The sequence below is a fragment of the Protopterus annectens genome, chromosome 1.part0 (assembly GCF_019279795.1).
Source record: "Protopterus annectens isolate FY-2018-M chromosome 1.part0, PAN1.0, whole genome shotgun sequence".
Lineage (NCBI taxonomy): Eukaryota > Metazoa > Chordata > Ceratodontiformes > Protopteridae > Protopterus > Protopterus annectens.
The window spans coordinates 1,210,377,200-1,210,396,170 of NC_056725.1; positions in this window are offsets into that span (position 1 = coordinate 1,210,377,200).

Here is an 18,971-nt window from a genome sequence, read left to right on the forward strand (position 1 = left end):
TGCATTTTCTACTGCTTCTGTATTTTTATTGTTCGTTCTTCTGCTGCACTTTTTTGGTTAAAGCTACTTTTGCCTTTATTTCACTCGCACTATTTACTAGCTATTTAGCACATCTGTTGAATCTAGACTTGTTCTGAAACCAGCCAGCTTACATTGAGTGCCCCCCCCCCCCACACACACACACACACACACCCTGTGGCAGAAGCTTATAGCAGGGACCTTTCTGAGTTGGAGTTTGCTGGGAGAAAGCTCTGTGTGGGCTTCTTTAATTGTTAGTTGGTTAATTTAGTTTGATACTCAATGGCATTTAAGCCTCGTGTTTGCAGGGGTTTGGCCTGATGCGCAACATTGTGCAATTGCAGATACTCTTGGTGGTTATAGATGCAAAGCTTATACACAGACAATTCTCCCTTAGTTGACGTTGGTGCTCAGACGGAGGTTTCTTGTGGTTGTGCTTCACTGGCAGGTGTGCACTCAGCTGAGCCTCTGAGGTATCACCCCTAGTCTTACTCATTAGCTCTTGCAGATTTGTCATTTACAGCACCCCCAGCTGGTCATTCTGATCCTTCCCTGCTTCTGACCACACCATTACATTTAGCACTATGGATGGACAATTTCCCAACACTTCTCAGCCAACTTGATCTAACTAGGCAACATGAGGTAATGTAGCAATTGCCTCATGTACACTGACAACCCACTTCTCCTAATGTATGCAAATTCCACATGCGAGAGGTGCATCCATATTAAAAACCTAGAATCCAGGCTCTCTCGCTCACCCATCAGTATATCTGACACAAAGCAGGTTGTCAGCCCACACACCTGATACAAGGAAGACATAAACCTACATATGTGGAGGTCCTCTCAAAAAACCTACCTCAAGATCAGAGACCTCCCAAACACAAGTGCACTTCACATGGCACACTCAGTTTACCACAGTATACATAAATGCACATGCACCAGTGTCTCACCAGTTAAGCCCCTAAAGCAAAACACAAAATCCAATATATTATTCATAGGTGATTCCATTGTGAGAGACACAGATGCCCCACTCACCAGGATGGATAAAGAGAATGTCACGGTTAGCTGTCTGTCAGGTGGCAGGATCCGCAACATCAGACATGCACTCAAGTCTCTCAACAACAGGTACCATTATGACTCTATCATAGTCCATGTTGTTATGAACGACTTGAGATGTACCTCACTGGATTATATGAAGAGAGACATGACTGAACACTCTTGATTATGAGTCCCAGTCAGTTATGTCCCTAGCCTTAAGCAGCATATTACCCTCACCTAGGATGATGCAACAATAGAAACAAAAAATGATTGACTTTAACAATTGGCTTAGCTTCTGGTGTCATTCTAAGGGATCCAGTACCTGTCAGCCTGGGATGATATAATCAACAGACCTTGATGCTTTGCCAGAGATGGTCTTCACCTGTTACCCCTGGGTTTTTGGTTACTGACTAAGGCTCTTGCCCCTCCCATAGTGCCTTTTTAGGCAGTGTCACAAGAACAAAATTTCCAGCATAAAAATATCTTAAACAAACAACCTCAAAGTTATGCTGCTAAACACTAGGAGTCTAAATCTGAAACTGCACTCTCTGGAAGCAATCCTGACTTTAGAAGATGCTGACGTCTGTGCAGTCACAGAGACTTGGTTTAAGTCCATGGAAAGTACCCCAGCCATACCGGGTAATAATGCCTTCCACATGTTTAGACCACTAAATGAGAGTGGAAGAACTAAAGGAGGTGGCGTATCAATATTCATCAAAGATAAATACACCTCCAGACTGGTTAAACAGAACAATTCCCTTGAACTACTCTAGGTACAACTGACTGTAGGCAAGACCCTGCTCCAAGCTACTGCTACTATAGGACCCCCTCCATGAATAAGGATACTGACACTGCCTACCTGGACTTACTTGAGTCACTCAATTTTTAACCAAACGCCCTGGTTATGGGAGATTTAAATTACTCGTCCACAGATTGGACAAACTACTCCTGCATTAATGCATCTGCCCAAGGGTTCAAGAACTTCATTAACTCCAATGCCCTGGGCCAGATAGCTGACACCCCCACAAGGGGCTCAAACATTCTGGACCTGGTACTCACAAACACAGGAGACTGTTACACTACCCCAAGTGTGCTGCAGACCCTGGTGAGGTCTGATCATAAGTCAGTCTCATTAGAAGTAACATTAGCATCTGACCCACCCTCAGCAGAAACTAGACTAAAAAACTTCTCCAAAGCCTATTGCAACTTACTACAAGATGGCATGAACAGCTTCATAGCTCCTGTCCACTCCTATGGCAAGGAGACCTATACTGGGATATACACCAGTGCTTTGTACAAACATCTAAACAATCGCATTAACTCAGCCATACCTGACAGCGTCAAAACAAGATCTTCCAAAAGGAACAAACCTACCTGGTGGGCATCCAGGCTATACAATAGGAGAAAGAAATTGATATCTAAGAGCAGGAAGGGATGGTCCCATAATTGGAAGCACTCCCTACTCTGCTTAAATAAGCAAATAAGACACCTTGTAAAGCAATCTAAAGCTAACTATGAATCAAAGTTACCCTCCCTTGTGAAGGGTAACCATAAGACATTCTTTAGTTACATCGGTAATCTTAAAGGAAAAATCCTGATTTGTACAGAACTTATTGCTAAAGGCTCCACATATACTGAACCCATGGAAAGAGCCAACCTGCTGGCAGATAGGTTTAGTGAGAACTCCTTTCCCCTGTTCCTGCCACATATATCCCAAAGCATCTCCCCACCTCTTCTCCACCTGTAATCTCTAAGAAGCAGATTTGAAATGCCCTTTCCAAAGCCAAATACACAGCCTCCATGGGACCTGACAACATCTCTGGCTGCATTCTTAATGGATTAAAACAGGAATCAGCAGCACCACTGGGTACTCTTTCTTATAAGCCGTGGTGGTACAGCGGTAGCATTGTTGCCTCACAGCAAGAGGTTCTCCTGTTCGATTCTTGGCTGGAGTGCCTTCTGTGTGGAGTCTGCATGTCCTCCCCACGGACGAGTGGCCTCCGAAAGACATGCGTGAATAGGCGTGCCTTCGCTGAAGGTTGGGCATCAGGCTGGCAACTCGGCACCATAAAAATCATCTCCCAATCAGTAGCGGACCGGAGTTCCAATGTGGCGACCCCTAACCGGGAAAAGCCGAAAAGACAAACAACTGGGTACTCTTTTCAACCACATCCTAAACACTGGTTATGTCCCTGCAAAATGGAAAACAGCTACCGTCATCCCTTTACATAAAGAGGGTACATCCACCAAACCTGGGAACTATAGGCCCATTAGCCTGACTAGCCTTATCTGCAAGGCCATGGAGAGAAACACCATGGACCTTATCAATAAAGATATAGGAGACATCCAAATGCTTGAACCTACCCAGTTTGGTTTCATTAAAGGGAGATCATGCCTTTTGAACTTGGTGGACTTCTTCAAGACAGTCACCAAAGCCCCGGATGAAGGTAAATCTGTGCACATGGCTTATTTGGACTTAGAGTCCAAACACAGATGCACGTAGGACCCTTGCACGGCAATATAAGCCAAAATCCAAAGGAAACAAAGCCAGCAAGTATGGAAAGTGCAAAATCCAAATAGTTTATTAAAACCCAAGGGAAAAATCCCCTGAATAACACAAAAGTAATAAATCCAAACCGGTTTCGGCTTAACAGAGCCTTCTTCAGTGGATAACAAACAATAAAGGTACTCACAACCCAGTATATATATATATATATATATATATATATATATATATATAAAACTAGGTACATGACATAAGAACCAATCAAAACAGATAATTTATAATTCAAAATTGGTCATTAAGACCAGGTGGAAATAAAGCTCCAGGTTTGACTATCCAGTTCCTTTTTTTAAAATTAAGCATTTCATGCCAATGATGTTTATCTCTACAAATACCTTTGATGTAGTCAATAATAACAAACTTAAAAGAAGCTGTTGTATGTTTCAAAGTATGTTTATATAGAGAATTATTAAGGCATTTGTTCTTAATATCACTAAGGTGTTCACAGATTCTAAGACGAAAAGATCTGGAAGTCTGCCCCACATAGAAAGCAGAACAAGTGCAGGTCACCAAATAGATGACCCACTCCGTACTGCAATTAGCCCAAAATTTGATGTCAAAAATCACAGAATTATTTTTACTGCTAAATTCCCGGGTATGTACAACTCGGGCACAATATGAGCAATGACAACGTGGGATACATCCTAGAACTGGTCCCCCTGTAAGAGATGTTTGGGTAGAAACTATGGAGTCAAAAGAAGGTCTCTTATAATGGCTAAGCCTGGAACCTATTGTGCGTCCCCTTCTAAATGAGAAGGAACATCTATCTCTAAGAAAAGGATGAAGTTTTTCTTCAGCCAACAAGACATTCCAATGCCTCTGAATGATGTTTATAAAACCCTTAGAATTACGTCCATAAGTAGTAACCAGCCGTAGGGGTTGTTGGACCAAATCTTTCTTCTTATCTTTATAGCACAGTAAACCCTGCCTATCCAAGTTGGAAGCCCACTGTTTTGCCAAATTAACAGTGCCTGGATGATATCCTCTCTCTAAAAATCTATGGGCAAGGTCATCCCGTGTGTTTGCATAGGACTGTTGGTTGGAGCAGATCCTTCTAGCTCTTAAAAATTGAGATTTTGGTATATTCTGGATGATATGTTGTGGGTGGAAGCTGGAAGCATGTAATAAAGAGTTATATTCAGGAAATTTCCTAAATACTGTAGTGGATAACGTATCATCCACATTTCTGTGAATCTCCACGTCCAGGAAAACAATTCTGGATCTTTGGAAAGTCAACTTGAATTCGATTCCCCATATATTGCCATTAAGGTAATCAAGAAACTCTTTAAGATAGTTTTCATCAGCCTTCCACACCAACCAACAATCATCCAGATAACGACGCCAGATGTCCATCTCACAAATATAAATATTGTGCTTAGGGTCGTAAATCATGATCTCCTCTATGTATGCCATAAAGAGATCCGCATAGATGGGTGCAAAAGATGCACCCATCGCTGTTCCTTTAGTTTGCCAGAAACATTGATTTTGATAGTAAAAAATTTTACTAGTTAACACATATTCAGTCAAACATACCAAAAAAGTGTTGAATCCGGGTTTATATAGCCCAGATCTAGCCAACCAATAGTCCAAAGCTTGTAGACCTGCCCAGTGTGGAATATTAGTGTATAGAGAGGTAATGTCCAAAGTACATAGTAACCAATGGGATTCAAGCTGTGTATCATTAAGTATGTCCAAGAACTGGGTGGTGTCTTGAATTCTAGCTCTTATGTAGGAAAGTAATGGTTTTAAATAATAAGTCAAATATTCCGATAAGGGTTCAGTAAGGGACCCATGTCCAGAAACAATGGGTCGACCTGGTGGATTAGTGGCATGTTTGTGTATCTTAGGCAACAGATAAAAATATTGTTTATTGGGAGATAAAACCATGAGTTGTTCCTTTATGGCCTGTGTAATGATGCCCTCCTCTATTGCTTGGGTCAAAAACTGTCCAATTTTCTGTTGGAAATGAGGAGATGGATCCAAGGGCATATGCATGTAATATTCTTTATCACCCAATTGTCTCATTGCCTCCTTATCATAAGCGACCTTATCCAAAACCACAACAGCCCCACCTTTATCCGATTGAATAATAACCAAGTTCTTTTTATTAGCAAGTTCCTCAAGACTATGTACTTCATCCATGGACAAGTTGTTATATGATATAGGAAAGTCCCTAAGATGACAATGTAAATCCTTTAACACATTTTAAAAAAAAAAACACCTACCAGGTGTGTCATAGGTGGGTTAAAGGTGGATTTCTTAAACCTAAATTCTTGGGATGTACCACCATCACTATCAGCATAAAACAGTTTAAGATTTAACAATCGACAAAAATTGGCCACATCCTGGGCTAAAGAGTATTCAGAAACAAAAAAGCCAGAAACAAAGTTTAACCCTTTATTCAATAACTTGATTTGTGTACTAGTTAACTCAACAGAGGAAATATTATGAACATTACAATGGTTGATCAGTGTTCTATCATCATTTTCAAAAGTGTCTCCAGATCCTGTTTGGGCCTGTCTTTTTTTGTGTTTCCGCCCCCCTCGTCTGAATCTGAACCCAAAGGGTGTGATAAATTTATTCTTTTGGCATTGGGTGAAACATCAGGATGATTCCCCTCCAATTCACATTCTGTGTTAGAAGAAGTATCTTCCCCAGAGGTAAAGCTAGAAGAATCAAAACTTTTCTTTAGAATGGATTTTGGTCTCTTTCTTTTGGGAGTCGAAAACCTTTTATTACTGTTGTTATTGTCCTTAGGTAATCTAAAGGACACATTTTTTGAAGTATCAAAAGGTTTCCCTCTCTCATAGTCACCTACATCCCTAAAAAATTTTTTAAGCTTTCTTTCCTTTAAACTTGATTCTAACTTGGATAGATCAATAGTAAGTTTTTGACTTGTGATGAAAACGAGTCACAAGTTTCAAACTTATTAGCCTCCAAACAAATAGCTTCTAAATCTTTGACCCCTATTTGTACCCTACGTTCATAGAAATCAGCCAGGGCATCCACAAATTTGGAGGATGCTAGTTGTTGAATATGACCCCAATCATCTATTAGTTTATCATCAATGTTCAACACCAAGGGTTGCACCTTAACCCTGAGTCCACGTGGGGTAATCTTTTTTCGCTGATATGCCTTGAAAAGGCGTAGGTGCCAAACATTCGTCCAGACCGTTTTCATATTTTTATTTAATCGACTGAAAAACATTTCACATTCAGTGTCCAAATCAGAACCATTAATGTCAACTGTGTGTTGGGAACTACGAACCCCCAAACCAAAAACGGATAAATCATCCAAATCTGAAGATAACCCCTGAATTAGAGGTGAAAGTGCCATGTTTAACCCAACAAGACCAGATCTTAAATAACAATGTAAGATGTAACTAAATAAATTACAGACAAACAAACCATCAAAATTGAGACAGCTATTGAAAAAATATATAAGCACCAGACCGCACACAGAATGGAACTCTGACACTATTAGCAACCTATAGGTACATTAGTACCAAAAGAACCTAAAAAGACAAATATACAATAAACAGTTTGGGTCTTAAATTTAGCCACCTACTGTGTATATGTCTTAGAGATACAGGTGTCAGACAAGTTTACAAATACTATGAGCAGCCCCAGCGACATAAAGACCTTCCAGTCGCCTCTGTGTCCTTGCCGTATCTATAAAAGATGTATATAAACACCAAACCACATGCAGAGTGGTGCTCCAACAATATAGACAAGCCAATACCACAAAAACTGAAAGGACAAATATATAGTAAACAGTTAAAGTCTTCAATATAACCACATATTATATATATGTCTAAAGTATACCGGTATTAAACAAATGGACAAATACTATAAGCAGCCCCAGCGACATAAAAACCTTACAGTTGCCTTACTGCGTGTTTGTCCCCTAACCGTTTCAGTAGTTATTTCATGGTTTTAATAATGAGGTTCCAATCCAATACTTAAAAAATAAGAAATTTTTAGGTATGGCCTCAAAAAAACTAAATTAGTTTATAGGTATCCAATTCTGTGAGCTCTGGAATCTATATGATATAGCTATCACAAAAATGATAGTATATCTGCATAAATAATAAAATAAGAAAAGGTCTTGAAGGGAAAAAAACAAAGGTAATAACCCAGCCAGAGGAATAAATGCATCCTATAAATGTATAATGCATACAGAACAAATAAAAGGCATATTAATTTGACAATCTTGTTCAAAAAATGTCAAACAATTGCAGAAAAACAATTCCCAATGTGTTATATTGTATGGTTCAACATGTTGATCCGTTACCTCTGAAAAAAAGGTAAAACAAAAACCTGTATATTCATGAAAACATCCCAATGAACTACACAAAATCACTAAATGTAAGTTATACTGGTCATGAAAAATCATGACACAAAACCTACATGAGCTATAATAATCAATATATATTATATATAATAAGCATTCATAAATATGGCCATCATAGATTATAGCATATAAAGAATAATGCTTAAAACACAATGTGGAATGTATTCACATAATATCAAAACATTTAAACCAATATGTGGTCCGGAAAATGAATGAGCCAAAGAGTCAAAGGAATTGCACAAACCATGTGCGAATACTTAAAATAAAAGAAATATCTACCCAATGTCCAAAAAATGTCCACAATCCAGTCCAAATGTAGATGAAACCCAAATAAATCCAACGACAAATCCTCACGAACCATGAACAACCTAGAAAGCCAAAATTAGGCCTGTAGTCCACCGACTGGTGATAGACGAGAAAGCACAAGTCCTCTGCTAAACAGGAGACTTCAAAACGCCTGCAACTATGCCAAAAGGTGAAACCCGGAAATGGAGCACCGTGCAACAGTGAGGGCTTGGTTAGACAACAGCCAGCAAGAAGCCCATATCCACTAGCACGATAATAAGTCACTACGCCAAACAAAGTCAACGATAAAGAAGAAACCTAATAAGTGGTTCTTGTAGTCATGAAAAAATAGCGAGCAAAGTAAAGTAGCCTAAAAGGCGTGCACAACCCAACGTTGGTCCACAGCAGCTGAAAAAAATGAAATACAGTCCAAACACAGATGCACGTAGGACCCTTGCACGGCAATATAAGCCAAAATCCAAAGGAAACAAAGCCAGCAAGTATGGAAAGTGCAAAATCCAAATAGTTTATTAAAACCCAAGGGAAAAATCCCCTGAATAACACAAAAGTAATAAATCCAAACCGGTTTCGGCTTAACAGAGCCTTCTTCAGTGGATAACAAACAATAAAGGTACTCACAACTCAGTATATATATATATATATATATATATATATATATATATATATATATATATATATATATGTATATATATATATATATATATATATATATATATAAAACTAGGTACATGACATAAGAACCAATCAAAACAGATAATTTATAATTCAAAATTGGTCATTAAGACCAGGTGGAAATAAAGCTCCAAGTTTGACTATCCATTTCCTTTCTTTAAAATTAAGCATTTCATGCCAATGATGTTTATCTCTACAAATACCTTTGATGTAGTCAATAATAACAAACTTAAAAGAAGCTGTTGTATGTTTCAAACTATGTTATAACTATAAACATCATTCAGAGGCATTGGAATGTCTTGTTGGCTGAAGAAAAACTTCATCCTTTTCTTAGAGATAGATGTTCCTTCTCATTTAGAAGGGGACGCACAATAGGTTCCAGGCTTAGCCATTATAAGAGACCTTCTTTTGACTCCATAGTTTCTACCCAAACATCTCTTACAGGGGGACCAGTTCTAGGATGTATCCCACGTTGTCATTGCTCATATTGTGCCCGAGTTGTACATACCCGGGAATTTAGCAGTAAAAATACTTCTGTGATTTTTGACATCAAATTTTGGGCTAATTGCAGTACGGAGTGGGTCATCTATTTGGTGACCTGCACTTGTTCTGCTTTCTATGTGGGGCAGACTTCCAGATCTTTTCGTCTTAGAATCTGTGAACACCTTAGTGATATTAAGAACAAATTCCTTAATAATTCTCTATATAAACATACTTTGAAACATACAACAGCTTCTTTTAAGTTTGTTATTATTGACTACATCAAAGGTATTTGTAGAGATAAACATCATTGGCATGAAATGCTTAATTTTAAAAAAAGGAAATGGATAGTCAAACTTGGAGCTTTATTTCCACCTGGTCTTAATGACCAATTTTGAATTATAAATTATCTGTTTTGATTGGTTCTTATGTCATGTACCTAGTTTTATATATATATATATATATATATATATATATATATATATATATATATATATATATATATACTGGGTTGTGAGTACCTTTATTGTTTGTTATCCACTTTTGGATTTATTACTTTTGTGTTATTCAGGGGATTTTTCCCTTGGGTTTTAATAAACTATTTGGATTTTGCACTTTCCATACTTGCTGGCTTTGTTTCCTTTACTTGGACTTAGCCAAGGTCTTTGACACTATTCCCCACTCTGGCATCATTGATAAACTAACCCAGCCAGGAGTTAGCCCATATATGGTAAGGTGAGTTGCACACTGGCTCATAGATAGAACACACACAGTTAAAATAGGGACTCTACGTCCACCAGCAGAAGCACAACCAGTGGTGTTCCACAGGGTTCAGTACTGGGACACCTATTATTTGGAATCTATTTCTCGGATGTACAGGCACAAGCAAAAGGTCTATGGCTGACAAAGTTTGCAGACTACTGCAAGCTAGGAGCGGTCATAAAGTTCCCTTGCGATGTTGACATTCTACAGGAGAGTCTTACACAGACCAATGATTGGTGCCAAAGTCATGAGCGCAAACTAAATGCAAAAAATATATTATCATCCCCTTCAGTAAGGAAGACATCCCTGCAGATTACTGCATTAATAACAACACCTTAAGCGCTCAGTCTGTGATGAAAGGTTTGGGCACACAAGTTGACAGCAACCTCTCCTTTGACAACCATGTCTCCACAGTGGTAAGAACGGCTTTCTATGATGCCCATCTCATAAGTAAGGGCATCACCTCTAGAAATAAAGAGGTCATAATCCCCCTGTACTCTTCCCTCATCAGGCCAATAATAGAGTACAATGCTCCTTTTGGTATGTACCTACCAGGTATTTGCAGCAATTGGAAAGATCCCAAAGGAGTCTTACAAAGAAAATTCAAAGCCTTCAACACATGTCATAAGGTGACAGACTGAAATCTCTGTCTCTGTACTCGGTGTCATACAGACTACTCAGAGGAGATTTCTGCCTTGCTTTTTAAGGCAGTTTGAGATCCTGCTTTAATGGAAATGCTGCACATTCACAAGTCAAATGGTACTCACTTCACTCGCTCTAGGAATCTTAACCTAGTATGTGACATCAACTGGACTTGCTGGAGTGACAGATTCATTTCTCAAAGGTTACCTCTCCTCTGGTACAAACTTCCAATTCAGGTAAAGCAAAGCCCTTCACTGACTATTTAAGTGTAATTTGGATGATTAGATGGGAAACAGTAAATTCACCCTGGGTGTCTCACCTTCATCCCTCCTGGTCAGGGGAGTAGGTGCTGATTTAGCTTTTCTGGAATCAGTGGCACTCTAGGGAGATGGGTTGGAAATTGTCTAGGCTTGTAAAGGGCCCCAGGGCCATGAGTCTAGTAACCTCCTATGCTCCTATAATATACAGGAGAAATTGACAGATGGCAGTGATATGACTTTAGTACTGACTGCTCAGTATACATCCATTTCAGTTTGTTATGGTATATAGTAATATTTACATGCTGAGTTTGTTATGACTTTATGTGGGTTATTTCATCTTGTTCCTCTTTGGTTTATTTTATTTAAATTTGTTTGTTAGGGTTAGCCGACCTATTTCAAGCCAGAGGCATACTTGCATAATGAATGCTATAAGATACAAAGGATGTTTGCAATTACTATAGCTCTTGTACAGTTGAAAATAATTAAATTAGTAAATGCTACATAAATAGTATGTATAATATATGAGGGGCTAAACTTATTACAGCACATAAAAACATGTGCAGCATAAATGCAATTGAAAAGACTAATGTTTGCAATGCAAGTTTTATTTCTTTTTTATTTTATTTTTCATTTTTATCTTATTTTATTTTTATTATTTTATTACTTTTTTATTTCTAGGTTGCAAGCCCTGGTATAAAGACCCAGAAAAGATTGTATGGTACAACTCTGCTCGGCACCAAATATCACATCTTCTCTCAAAAAAGAACACTATGACTATGCAGAAAAGCTTAACTACATTGACATATATCAAATTACGTAATCTTATATTGTAATAAAAGTCATTGTGTAAGGCCACCTACACACCACTGAATCCAGACTTCTGCATCATCCTTCCTGTTTTATTTTCTGCCCCTACACAGTCTTTTTTTGTTATTCCCTTCTCTTAATTTCTTTAACTATATTCTACTCTCCTGGCCTATCTTATAGCTTACCCTATGAATTAACTTTCCCATCTACTGACCCTAGCCCTGTTTTCACTATATAATACTTAACAGCACAAGACTTCTTTCTTTTTTTTTTTTTGGCTTTTGTACATTGTTATCTCTTCCTTCTAAATTTTACTGCCTTATAAACTCACCTTTGCTCAGATTCACTTGTTCAAAATGAATGCCTGCCTTCTTGGCCACTGCATATAGCAGCACACATTGTTTTTTTCTTCTTTCTTGCAGCCAGCTGCAACCTGGTCCAGCCCACTTTGTGAGCTCTCGCTATGCTTGGGCTCAATCCACTCCCCTACCTTGCCCCATTCACACCCACCCCCACTTTCATTTGATTTATACTCTATACCCCCTCCTCCTCCCAACTTCCTCCAACATATTCCAATCAACAATCACTTTCTCTATATTTCTAAAAACCTATCCCACCCAAGACTGCATCTCATAACCCCCAACACTAATCTTAATTACTTTCCTTAGAACCTACTCAAACTCATAGCCTTTGTGACACTATGTTTACCTTAAAGGCATATTTCTCCAGCAGCTTAGTTCTTATTATCTTCTCCACCTCCATCCTGTTCCTTCCTACACTGCCACCTCTTATCAATGTATCCTCCCACCCAGAATATGTACACCTACTTCCTCCTACACCCCATCCACTCTCTCTGCCACCCACTCCTTCCCTATAGCCCCATCCCTATTACTTCATTCTAACACTACCCTGAACAAAATCAAGTTATTCTCCTTGCCTACATTTCCCCTCAAAATGATAACAAAAGATACTACCAACATAATCGCCTTACTTATCTCAGACTACTCATCTTGAATCTATTATTGTCAGGTGACATATATCCAAACCCAGGGCCTAATCCTAGCTCCTGTCTCCCCTCACATCCCCAATTCTCTACCCCTTACACTTCTTTCAGACTCACACAAGTTCACCCACCAAAAGCCTATCTATTCTTTCTATGAGAATTCAAAGTATTATGAACAAAATCTCCTCTTTCCATGTCTGGATCTCTTTACACACCCCTGACATTCTCTGTCTCTCTGAAACTTGGCTTAAACCTCATATATCCGACACCAAAATACTTCTGCCAGGTTATAACATCCTCTGCCCTGATCATCTTAAGAAGAAAGGTGGAGGTGCTGCTATTCTGTACTCTAACCAGCTCACTCTTCAACCTCTGTCAACGTCTACCTCTGACTTCTATCCAGCTGAAATTCTCATTGCTAATTGTCAATTAAACAATCACAAAAAATAGTTATTTTCTCCATATACATTCTCCCATGCAACATCCCTACCCTTGAGCTCTTTCTCTCTAGGATATTGCAAACTATCTCTTATGAAACCATTATCCTAGGCGATGTTAACATCAACTGGGATGCCCTTGACACTGATTTCCCTAACACCTGCATTAACCTGTTTGGATTCTCCCAACTAATCTCCATCCCTACTTGCCTTAACAAATGTACCAATTATGGCTCCACTCTAAACTGGGTACTCACCTCTAATCCTACTCTCTATTACAACTCCTCCACTCTACCCCATACCCTAAGTGATCATCATCCCACCTACATACTTAGGCACTCTCCCAAACTATGTAAACCCCAGTAATACAAGGAATGCCGCAACCTTTTCAATTTTAATCCAGAAACTTTAAACCACCAGCTCTCTTCAATTAACTGGTCCTTCCTCCACAATCTCCCCCTAGAGGAAGCTGTCTTGGCTTTCAACATTATCTTTCTAGACACAATCAACTCCCTGGCCCCCATCAGGAAACTAAGAATAAAAACACTTTTTTCCCCCTGGCTAACGCATGCCACCCAAACCCTCATGAATAAGAGAGACAGTGTGTGGAAAAAATGGAAAAGATCCAAATCCTTCACTGATCTTCAAATCTATAGAGAGCTCTGTAACTTAACCAAAAAAGATAACCCTTGACTAACAAAACTTCTTCCATAAACCACTCAACAAGTCCCAGTCTAACCCCCCAAAATTCTGGCAGTCAGTTAATAAGTTGCTACATCCTGGAAGCCCATCATTCCCCAACCCCTGTCCTAATAGCTTTGCCACTGACACTGCTACCTTCCTAAATACCTTCTTCAATTATACTATCCACAACCTTACCAAGAATGACAATATCACCCATTCCACATGATCTGCACCTACTCCATCTCCCATATTTTCTCTCAATCCCATCCCTACACCCTATATTAAATCTCTTCTGAGTAAACTTAAAACTTGCTTTCCATCAGTTGATAATCTACCTCCACAATTTTTAAAAATTGCTGTCAACTCTATTGCTTTCCCTATCTCCATAAGATCCATTAAGTAAAACACTGTGTCTAACATATGGAAAATATTCTATGTCATTCCCTTGCATAAAGGTGGCAACTCAACCAACCCGTCTAACTTCAGGCTAATAGTCATCTTATCTACCCTGCCTAAAATTCTAGAAAAATGCATTCACAAACAGCTTCTTGACCACCTTCTACAAGAAAATCTTCTCTCAACCACACAGTATGGATTTCGCCCAAAACATAGAACTGTTACTGCTCTGACATCCTTCATAGATACTATTGCAAATTCTTGTGACAACAATAAGTTAGTCTCCTGCTTGTATCCCATAGATTAGTTCTATCCAAGCTAACTACACTAAACCTCTCCATCTCTGCACTATCTTGCTTCTCAAGCTAACTCTCCAGTAGATCCCAGGCAGTGAAATGGCAATCCAATTTCTCTCTGTCCTACTTGTTCAAACAGGGGTACCCCAAGGTTCCACCCAGGAACCCCTACTTCTTGCCCACTCTCTACTGTTGTCCAATATGGTGATGACTCTACAATCATCTCCTGCTCTGAGAACATCACTCACCTCCATACCCTCACCTAAGAGTCCATTCACGCAGTCAAAAGATGGCTTCCTTCCAACCAATTGTTACTTAAACCAAAGAAAACCAAACTTCTCATATTCTTCTCTATAACTCTCCAGCATCACAAAGCCACATTTACTGTCTCCTCCCTCAACAACACAACCATCACCACTGAACCTCACACTAAACTTCTAGGTGTTCTTATCAACGACTAACTAAGGTTCAATCTCCACACTCAGCAATGCATTATAGAGACACATCAAAAGCTCTCAACAGTACCTACTGCAAGTCTATATGCCTAATAAAAACGTTGACAAGCTGATGCCTGGAATAAACTACCTTTAATTGCCAGATCTATTACTAACCCTAAAATAACCCTGAAGGAAAGCCTCTATAAATCTTGGTCCTGCCTATGTAATGACCCTACATTTTTTTGTTTGCACTTTCAGCTTCCGGAACTGTTGTCTGGTCACTTGCCTTTTATATGGGGTTTAATCCCCTGTATATATTATATATTATATACCTATAAATCTTCTACTTCTCCCATACCTTCCACTAGCATCTTCTTCTTTCGGCTTTTCCCAGTTAGGGGTCGCCACAGCGGATCATCTGTCTGCTTATGATTGGCAGTGGAGTTTTACAGTGTCGAGTTGCCAGCCTGGCGGCCAACCTTCCACAGAAGGCACACACATGCACACACTCACACCTAGGGCCAATTTAGAGTGTCCAATCCACCTACTGCATGTCTTTGGGATGTGGGAGGAAACCGGAGCACCCGGAAGAAACCCACATGACCACAGGGAGGACATGTAGACTCCGTACAGAAGGCACCCCAGCTGAGAATCGAACCAGAGAACCTCTTGCTGTGAGGAGGCAATGCTAACCGTTGCACCACCGTGGCCGCCCCATACCTTCCACTAGTATATGACCTCTTATAATATAGAGTACGATCAGTTTTGTATATAAATAATAAAGAAAAATATTATAAGAGGTCATATGCATACCTTCCACTAGCATATGACCTCTTATAATATTTTTCTTTATTATTTAATTACAAAACTGATCGTACTCTATTTATGTTGTATATATTGTACATTATTCTGAATGATGTTATTTGTATGCTTTCTCTGACATTTTTTGTACTTTGTACTATGTATGCTTAGTTTAGATATAATCTGCTCATTGGAATATTTTTACCATGTTATTTATGTTTGTTTCTGGTTTTCTATAGGAGCTTTTCTCCTCGGGTCTCTGCTGAAACAGGGCTTTTGCCCAGTCAGACTAACCCGGTCAACAAATGTCAAATAAATAAAGTTTAAAAAAGAATATATATATATATATATATATATATATATATATATATATATATATATATACACACATACATATTTAATTTAAACAAAATTTTTTTTACAAACAGAAAAAACAGTAACAGTTGTAATGTTAGTTTTCAAGTAAAAAGGGTACAAACATAGAAAAAAGCATTGCATTAATAGTATCAAGTGAATAGTAAAGAGTTTGTATCACTGAATTTTTTTAAATTAAAACAGAGGGCAAAAATAGTTAAATTTTGCAAACTCTTCTTCAAGATATGAAATAAAATTAACATACAAACTCTGAAATCTCTCATACTACTTTAGGTTTATCCGCAAAATAAATTCAGGAATTTTCCTTCTGGCTGGATTTTTTCAGCAGAATATCTCCAGGTTGTCTTACACTTCTTCAGGTTGTCTCCTGTCTTCCATAGTACTCTTGTCAGAACCACTGTTCTAGGCACAAAAAACACCTGCTGCAGTGACAGGCCAACTTCTCTGATGTCCATACCCCTCCCTTTTTATACATAAAACTAACTACACAATTGCTTGTTACCATCACTCTAGCTAATACAGAGACATGTTTGTCTGCTCTTAAAAGAATCCATATTTTATTTTCTGCACAGCAATATTTACAACTTTAACAGACATACTTTTTTTTGCACATTTTATCACAATACTGTTTTAAAGTATTAGTTACATGGCATAGCTTTTGACACATCAGAGTGTGAGAACTGCCATTATGCTACCATCCACACATACACGCATGTAAGAGTGTGCACGCACGTACACACACACACACACACACACACACACACACACACACACACACACACACACACACACACACACACACACCATTTTTACATGCATTTACTATGACAGACTGATGGACATTGTTATTCCTGGCATATGTGAAATCAGTGCATTTAAAAATTACATTTCATAAGTGCATTGATATATTTATATTTATTTATTTACTTACTTATTTAACATTTGTTAACTGGGAAATGATATTTAGATTTATGTTCCCCAGTGTATGACTAGAAACAATATATTACTGTATATGTTCCTATTATCATGCTGCACTTTATTTCAGATGACTGCTGTTAATTTTATAAGAAATCAATTGTTGAGGTGGTTAGGACTGATCACTTGCCCTGTAGTAGCTACTGTGTGGCCATACATTTGTACTGGATTAACACTGGATGGGAAATATTGGATGGGAAATAGGAAATTCACCCCGGGGATCACTTCTGTGGCTCTGCTTGACAGTGGCACAGGAAAATAATTTTCTTGAGTGGCAAAAGCCAGGGTACCTTTTTGGTTGGGCTTGTATAGGCCCTAGGGTCGATAGCCTAGTACCTACCTATGAACATGTATGTATGTATGTATGTATGTATGTTATCATAGTATCATGGTAGAATACTAGGCTAATGGCCCAAGGGCCCATTTTAAGCATAGCTAAGTTCCCCAAACAAAATTTTAAAGGTAATGGTTCCAAAATGGTTTGTGGAGGGTGTCTGTCTATTCTTAGGTAGACAAACAACTGCAAGCTTCCTCTCTGTAGTAGAGACATAGGTGGCAGATCAAGTTTATATTTGTGGTTCCCCATACAATGGTCCAAATACTGCTTGAATCAATGCAGTGAAGTACTCTGCTTTGTATGGATGAGAAGCACATTCAGAGAAGGAGGAGCCTCTGAGACACATACTTATACCTCCTGCATGTCCTATTTATATTGCTGGTGAGGCTTCAGTCCCTAGATCAGGTGTTTATGATGGCAGTTGTTTTCTGAATGTAAAATAGGTCCATTAGTGCTGGACCTAAGGAAGCTTTGTAGACAAGGAATAGGTTTTCTCCCAGTAGTCTGTATGAAACTGAATATAGGGACAATGATTCGAGGCAGTTTGCACTGGACTTGTTTTTTACCCCTTGTATTCTTTTTGTGAGGAATCTCTGTGGATGCCCCATTTACTGCATATGCCTGGTGAAGTACATACTGAAGGGGCCTTTGTACCTAATGACAGGCCTTATGAGGGCAGAATACAATGGGACAATTACTTTTCCGGACCTAGATGCCATATCTTTAATTATAAGTTTTGCAACATGGAATGATTTTCTCACCACTGTAGAAACATGTTGGTCAAATGCCAAATCTCTTTCTACATGTATTCCCAAGTCCCTGGCTACAGGGTCTACTCTCAGTGGTGTATTACCACTGTGGTAGATTGCAGGGGTGCCATCTTACTGAAAGATACTGTAATGCATTTCTTAGCATTGAGTTCTAGGCCATGACTCTGGCACCAGTTATTAGTCTGTGTCAAGCCCTCTTGATGGATATTAGTATCCTGGGGGAATCGTTGAATGCTCCCAATTTGCAATCATCTAGAATCTTTATCAGCCAGAGGCCTGTGATGTTAGCCTTGAGTTCAGAGAAGTAGATGCCAAAGAGTAGTGGCCCCAGCACTGAACCCCAGGGGCTTCTCCTAGTAACCATCCTTTTTGTGGAGGTAGAGTCCTCTAATCTAACATCTTGGGTGCTATCAGTAAGCCAGCTAGCTATCCAGCGGGTGACGTATGGGTTAATATCTAATTTAGTAAGCCTGTTACCAATGCCTGAGTATTCTGTCAAATACCCCAGGGGGCAGGTCAAGTTAGGCAATATGTATTGATTTGCCTTCATCCATCACTT